The sequence below is a fragment of the Acinonyx jubatus genome, chromosome C1 (genome assembly GCF_027475565.1).
Source record: "Acinonyx jubatus isolate Ajub_Pintada_27869175 chromosome C1, VMU_Ajub_asm_v1.0, whole genome shotgun sequence".
Lineage (NCBI taxonomy): Eukaryota > Metazoa > Chordata > Mammalia > Carnivora > Felidae > Acinonyx > Acinonyx jubatus.
In genome coordinates this window covers 183541046-183548821 of record NC_069381.1, presented here as the reverse complement: position 1 = coordinate 183548821, position 7776 = coordinate 183541046, and the positions used below count along the sequence as shown (strand labels likewise).

The window sequence follows — 7776 nt, the reverse complement described above, 5'->3', positions numbered from 1 at the left end:
TCTGTTCCATTAATCTATGTGTCTGTTTTTGTGCCAGTACCATACTGTCTTGATGATTATAGCTTTATAATACATCTTGCAGTTTGGAATTGTGATGCCTCCTGCTTTGCTTTTCTTTTTCAACATTACTTTGGCTATTCGGGTCTTTTGTGGTTCCATACAAATTTTAGAATTGTTCTAGCTCTGTGAAAAATGCTAGTGGTATTTTGATGGGGATTGCATTAAATGTGTAATTGCTTTTAGTATAGACATGTTAACAACATTTGCTTTTCCAGTCCATGAGCATGGAATGTTTTTCCCATTTCTTTGGGTCTTCTTTGATTTCTTTCGTAAGTGTTCTATAGTTTTCAGAGTACAAATTTTTCACCTCTTTGGTTGGGTTTATTCCTAGGTATCTTATGGTTTTTGGTGCAATTGTAAATGGGATTGATTCCTTGTTTTTCTTTCTGCTGCTTCATTATTTGTGTATATAAATGCAAAAGATTTCTTCTATATATCTATATATATATTTTACATTTGTATAATAGCCAACCTTACTGGGTACTCATGAATATGTCAAGGAAAATGCTTCCTTGTATTAGCACTTTTAATCTTCATGATAATCTTTAAGGTGGGAATAAAATTTCCATTTTACAAATGAGGGATCTGAAACACCTGGAGAAAGATACAGTCACATGTTTTGTACATCTGAGTCTGTGCCCTATCAAGTTCCTACCTTGTTTCCTCAACCTCCAGTGAGATAGAGAATAATCCTGTTTCCCTGGAATGCTAGAATATTTTACCCTAACAGAGTAATAAAGTTTCCACTGAACACGAAATAGAGTCAACTGCAGCTTTTACATGTCAGTGCAATTTCCCCTAGCTTTTATCCATCAAGTTTTCAAAAACTGTAAGGCCTGACTCTGGGTGTCTCTTAGCCATCCATCAGCTAGTTTGGCTTAGTTTTATCACTCATGGGACATGCTTGGTAGGAAGATCTAGTATGACTCTCCTGAGGTGTGCTGGCAATTCCAGGTCAAGGCTATTTTGACTTTTTCAAGCAGATGGAGCTGCAATCTCTCTCTGTTGAGTAGAAATATGTATATATAGAACACCAGATGTTAGAGATTTAACAGCACACAGATTGTTCCAGAGCCACAGGAACATAAGCTAGTAACAATCCAGTGATGCAGTCACTCCTACCAAGTGAAAACGGACAATTATACCTGGGAGTAATAGTTCTTGAGCTCTTGCATTATCAGTAGGCTTGGACTTATTTGCTCAAAGACGTAAAACTATGGACATCTCATTGTCTGGGTGGGAAGTCTCATCCTCCCCAGAAATGAAGGCCATGTTCAGAGCTCAGCTGCCTGGAAGGTGTGAAGAGCTCATCATAAAATCACCCTTTCTAGTCAAAAAGCACCAGTAACAAATCAAACACCCAGACATAAAAAAAGGCTCCTTGGGACAGAATTGTCTAAAAGGTACGGCTTTCTTTCAACATTCCTAGAACTTTTGTCTAGAATTTACATTATGTTCTTGATTTTGTTTTTGAATTCTAGTTCATCTATAAAATGGAGCCCTCAGTTCTGCCACCAAGTGGCTAGCCCAGAATTCCATAGCATTCTTCTGCCATGTAGTTACCTACTCCAGGGGATGAAACACACTTTCATATGGAGGGCTGGATAACATTGCTCTTCTCTTCTTCCAGTAAAAAAAAAAAAAAAGGTTCTTGCAGCAATTCTCCGTGGGGTGTCAGACCTGAAAAACAGAGCAGGCCTCTCTCTCCTGGTACCTCACCTACCTCGATCCTTACCACCTCTCCTGCATGTCTGCAGACAGCTGGTCTCCTCAAAGGGCATTTCCATTGGTACATTCCATACTGTTGTTGTAACAGAATGGGTCTTTTTTAAGGCTTTTAGCTTTTGCAGTTGTGACAGGGCAAAGGCTGATGAAGTAGGTGTCGTCTTCAGCACTCCTTCCTTCTCTCTCTCTACCTCTCCTAGGGAGGGGCATTCATCCTCCCCACTGATCTCTGTGCTTTCCTTTGTTAAGGACAAGCTGGGTAGTGGTGGAAAGGAAACAAAAGGAAGGCAGAGAATATAGACAAGGGGGGAAATAGACAAGCCCAACTAGGGCAAGAATTTGGTGGGTTTTGGAGTGAGACCAGTTGCAGGGCTTGCGAGAATTAGGAGGAAATAGGCTTTCTAGAAGTGTTGTGATAAGTCACAGATTTCATATATTTGGGGGCTCCTGTATTCGGCACATAGACATTTATAATTGTTAGCTCTTCTTGATGGATAGACCCTGTAATTATTATATAATGCCCTTCTTCATCTCTTGTTACAGCCTTCAATTTAAAGTCTAGTTTGTCTGACATAAGTATGGCTACTCCAGCTTTCTTTTGACTTCCAGTAGCATGATAAATAGTTCTCCATCCCCTCACTCTCAATCTGAAGGTGTCCTCAGGTCTAAAATGAGTCTCTTGTAGACAGAAAATACATGGGTCTTGTTTTTTTATCCATTCTGATACCCTATGTCTTCTGGTTGGCGCATTTAGTCCATTTATGGTCAGTGTTATTATAGAAAGATATGGGTTTAGAGTCATTGTGATATCTGTAGGTTTCATGCTTGTAGAGATGTCTCTGGTACTTTGTCTCACAGGATCCCCCTTAGGATCTCTTGTAGGGCTGGTTTCGTGGTGACGAATTCCTTCAGTTTTTGTTTGGGAAGACCTTTATCTCTCCTTCTATTCTAAATGACAGACTTGCTGGATAAAGGATTCTCGGCTGCATATTTTTTCTGTTCATCACATTGAAGATCTCCTGCCATTCCTTTCTGGCCTGCCAAGTTTCAGTAGAGATCCGTCACGAGTCTTATCAGTCTCCCTTTGTATGTTAGAGCACGTTTATCCCTAGCTGCTTTCAGAATTTTCTCTTTATCCTTGTATTTTGCCAGTTTCACTATGATATGTCGTGCAGAAGATCAGTTCAAGTTATGTCTGAAGGGAGTTCTCTGTGCCTTTTGGCTTTCAATGCCTTTTTCCTTCCCCAGATCAGGGAAGTTCTCAGCTATTATTTCTTCAAGTACACCTTCAGCATCTTTCCCTCTGTCTTCCTCCTCTGGAATACCAATTATGCGTAGATTATTTCTCTTTAGTGCATCACTTAGTTCTCTAATTTTCCCCTCATACTCCTGGATTTTTTAATCTCTCTTTTTCTCAGCTTCTTCTTTTTCCATAACTTTATCTTCTAGTTCACCTATTCTCTCCTCTGCGTCTTCAATCTGAGCTGTGGTTGTCTCCATTTTATTTTGCAGCTCGTTAATAGCATTTTTTAGCTCCTCCTGGCTGTTTCTTAGTCCCTTGATCTCTGTAGCAATAGATTCTCTGCTGTTCTCTATACTGTTTTCAAGCCCAGCAATTAATTTTATGACTATTATTCTAAATTTGCTTTCTCTTATATTGTTTAAATCGTTTTTGATCAGTTCATTAGCTGTCGTTATTTCCTGGAGGTTTTTTTGAGGGGAATTCTTCCGTTTCGTCATTTTGGATAGTCCCTGGAGTGGTGCGAGACTGCGGGGCACTTCCCCTGTGAGGTCTTGAATAACTTGCATTGGTGGGCGGGGCCACAGTCAGACCTGATGTCTGCCCCCAGCGCACCGCTGGGACCACAGTCAGACTGGTATGTACTTTCTCTTCCCCTCTCTGAGAGGTGGGATTCACTGTGGGGTGGTGTGGCCTGTCTGGGCTACTTGCACATTGCCAGGCTTGTGGTGCTGGGGATCTGGCGTATTAGCTGGGTGGATGGGCAAGGTGCACAGGGGCGGGAGGGGCAGGCTCAGCTCGCTTATCCTTCGGTAATCCGCTTCAGGAGGGGCCCTGTGGCGCCGGGAGGGAGTCAGACCCACCAGAAGTACAGCGTTCGGTGTTTGTACGATGCAAGCCAGTTCCCTGGCAGGAACCAGTTCCCTTTGGGATTTTGGCTGGGGGATGGGTGAGGGAGATGGCGCTGGCGAGCACCTTTGTTCGCTGCCAAGCTGCGCTCTGTCATCCAGGGCTCAACAACTCTCCCTCCCATTGTCCTCCAGCCCTCCCGCTCTCCGAGCAGAGCTGTTAACTTATAACCTTCCAGGGGTTAAGTCCCGCTTGCTGTCCAAACACACTCCATCCGGCCCCTCCGCTTTTGCAAGCCAGACTCAGAGGCTCTGCTTTGCCGGTGGGCTGCCCCTCCACCCCCGCTCCCTCCCGCCAGTCCGTGTAGCGTGCACCGCCTCTCTGCCCTTCCTACCCTCTTCTGTGGGCCTCTTGTCTCCACTTGGCTCTGGAGAATCCGTTCTGCTAGGCTTCTGGCGGTTTTCTGGGTTATTTAGGCAGGTATGGGTGGAATCTAAGTGATCCGCAGGACGCGGTGAGCTCAGCATCCTCCTATGCCGCCATCTTCCCAGAAGCCACTCCCCAAGTCACAGATTTCAATTAACATTCTTCAAGAGACACAAAGTTTGGGAGACATATTAACATTACTTTTGGTTACCAGACTGCATTTCTTAGTGCTGCTTGGTACTCAGATCCATGGGATCAGGAAATCTGTCAGTATGCAAATCCAGTCACCCAGAACCAGAACATTTATTTGGATCCTAGTATACTTTGTTGGAGGGACAAACAGTCAGGTTCCATTGGGTGGACCCTGTGAGAGTGACACTATCTGTTATTGGCACTTCCCAGCTTAAGTCCCCCTCCTCTATCTCAGGACCCATCTACCTGCAATTCCTGAATTCTGACATCTGGTGGGCTGCTGGCATATCCCTCCCAGTTTAGGGGTCCATGAAAATGTTTTTCTTTTAAAATCAGAAGAAAAAAATGAATATAAATGAGGTTGGGTTGTATGTTTGTTCCAGTACCATTGTAAAATACAATTTTCAATATTTACAGAGGAAGGAACCAACAAAAACAAAAACCCTCAAAACAGGCTCCATCCTGTATTGCCTCCTGTGATCACACAGCCTACTACAATCTATTGGGAATGGCTAAATTCAGGGCTGAAACATTTGCAACTCTGCTTGCCAATAGACCTAAGCCAAATCTCCAACTTTGCTTTTAATAAAATCTGTACAGTAATTTGATCTTCATCTAACTCCTCTATTGCTCAATTGTCTTGCATCCAGGCAAACTCTTCAAATGCCAGCACATCGGCACAATCATTTCACAGCTCACATTCCCAGCTGCTTATTTCAGTGGGTCAAACTCATTCTTTTCACAAACCCATTCTTTTCACAAACTTCTGTTATTCTTGACATCTTTTCATTTGGCTAAATTTAATCCAAATAAAAGTTTTACTGCTTGAGGATTTCTACTTCATATGGACTCCTATGATTTGGGGGCCACTTTGTAGCATACAGAGCACCTAGAGAGATATGAGACTTCTAGGGCCTGATACAGGACTCTTTATATTTGGTTGTGCCCACCACAGCCTTTACTCTAATGACCAGGTCAAACACTTCCCAAATGGACTTCCCTTTTCCATTCAAGTCCCTCAAACTTGTGTTCCACAATGCAACTGGATTGACCCATTAAAACATAAACATAAACACATCAATGTCAATTGTGTGTACCTAAAGCCCTTCAGTGACTTGCCCTGTATTTGGGGGAAAAAAACAAGATGCTAATATGGCCCACACAGTCTGGGGGTCTGGCCTTGCCCCATGTAGACTCTCCATCCCACTGACGATGCTCCTTGCAAAGACATCCCAGCTCTTGGACCACACCCCTCATTTTCCACCCCAGAGCCTTCAAGTGTGCTATTCCCCAGCACCATCAGCTGCTGTTCTTTCCCCAGTAATGCCTCCTTATCCTTTAAGGAATGTCATTACTGTTGCTCTCTCAGAAAGCTGTCTGACCCTCAAATCTAAAAGCCCTCAATATCTTCACTGACCACTTTGTATTCCTTTGGAGCACTTATCAAAGATTGAGATGACATTTGTGTGTTTACTTAATGTCAACTCTTCCATTGGATCATAAACTCCATGTGGGCAGGGTCTATATTTGTCTTGTTAACTATATGTCTCCCATGTCTAGCACCACGCCTTGTTCAGTTATGACATTATAAAGATTTTTTTTTTAATGAATGACTAAATCCATACTATAATAAGATCTTTATAGTTAAGATTTTAGAGTGGGTCTGCTATTGATTTCTTGTTCTTCCTTCTAATGATAAGCCTATGCAGTGTGGCTGAGAATAATCTGTATTTTTTCCAGACCCTCTTCTGTATGACCTATGTTGTTTTTGTCCTGCTATGAGTCCTACCATACATCCTACTATACTTAACGGCTCACAGTGTTCACCACAGTTCTTTTGCTTTTTGCTTTTGCACTTGCTCAAAGAAAAGTCATTAAGTATGAAATCTGTATCAGTGATTTCTACTGAAGTCTTGGCATCTCTCCAATTTGCTTTGCAGCTTTCTCGATGTCTCTTTAACTTTCTAATGAAAAAGATTTCTTGATGCTGTGGTTTTGTTTAATTTGAGCATCCTGTATCTGTGTTCTCTTTGGTAGCTTCATTCTCTCTGCAGGACCGCACTCCATGACTGCAGTGGTGAGGGCACCTGCATTCTGGAATAACAATAAGAGTTTTTATTGAGTGCTGAATATGTGTTAGGCACTGTTCTAAGTATTAGCACATTTAATCCTCAGACCAAATTAATGAGGCAAGAACTATTATAATCCTCATTTACAGATCACTACTAAATATCGGGCCTCCCTAGGGACTTGTGAAGGCTATGACATTTCTGGGTAGCTTCATTAATGAAACCCCTCAACAAAAGAAATAATTAGGGAGTGGCTCAGGGAACCCATTTCCTCTCCTGCTTCCCTGGTGACTGTGGTACTGTAGGTAGATAGTGAGAATATGGAATTTTCTTCTGGCTTGGAAGTAATTGCTACCTCGGTCAGTCACTCTCAAACGGGAACAGCTGCTTTCTGTTCAGCAAAAAGAAGTGGTATACACACATGGGCTAAAAACAAGGCAGATGTTTAGAAGCTGATGAACTTTTGTGTTTATCATATGGCACAGTAGTGGTCATAATAGGAACTCAAAAATGACTCAAATGAAGAAAATAACACAAGCAGGATGGGATCATCAGTTTGGGTTCCTGGCTCATTTTCTGTGTTGAAGTCCATTCCTCCATTTTAACAGAAAATACAGAAATAATTAAGTTCATGCAAGAAGCTCAGAGATCAAGGGATGATACTGGAAAATGGTTATTATCCTAACACTTAAACCATCAGAATGCAACAGGTAAGACATTTCTCACTGGGCTTCCATGCACCATCACAACCAAGGAGCAGTTGGATTTTCTTGGCGGACTGTCTTTCCTGGGCATCTCTTCCCATATACTCCCTCCCGATATCTTCCTGGTCTCCTAACACTATCTTGCATCATGTACCCTATTCAACAATCCAAACCTACTGCCATGCCAGTAACTCTCACACTCAGTCCTCTGCTTTGTCTTGGGCCCTTTTATACTTCCTCTTCTTATTTATGCTTTGTTTTATTCTCCTCTGCTCATTAATGCTATGTCTCACGCTTATCTTCCCCCCACCCCAAGTTTGTTCCTAATTTCTTTTCTACTTATTTTCCCTTTAAACCACCATTTTTTAATTACAATGCTATCAAAATGGAAATTAATGATAAAAGATAAAAGACATCTAGCCACAGATAAATTTTAAATTCTAAACATTTAGGTTCAAAGAAGGAATAAAAACAGAAAATATAGACTTATAATAACAAATGGCAATGAAAA

General features: G+C 41.9%; 1 long non-coding RNA gene across 1 annotated transcript in view; it reads right to left on the bottom strand.

The window, feature by feature from the left end:
- Positions 1–5240: 5240 nt before the first annotated feature.
- LOC106980001 (uncharacterized) overlaps positions 5241–7776 on the bottom strand; it is a 40688-nt gene continuing 38152 nt past the window's right edge. The window contains exon 7 of the long non-coding RNA XR_008295518.1: positions 5241–6586. This is a non-coding gene — a long non-coding RNA (uncharacterized LOC106980001). The remainder of the gene's footprint in view (positions 6587–7776) is intronic.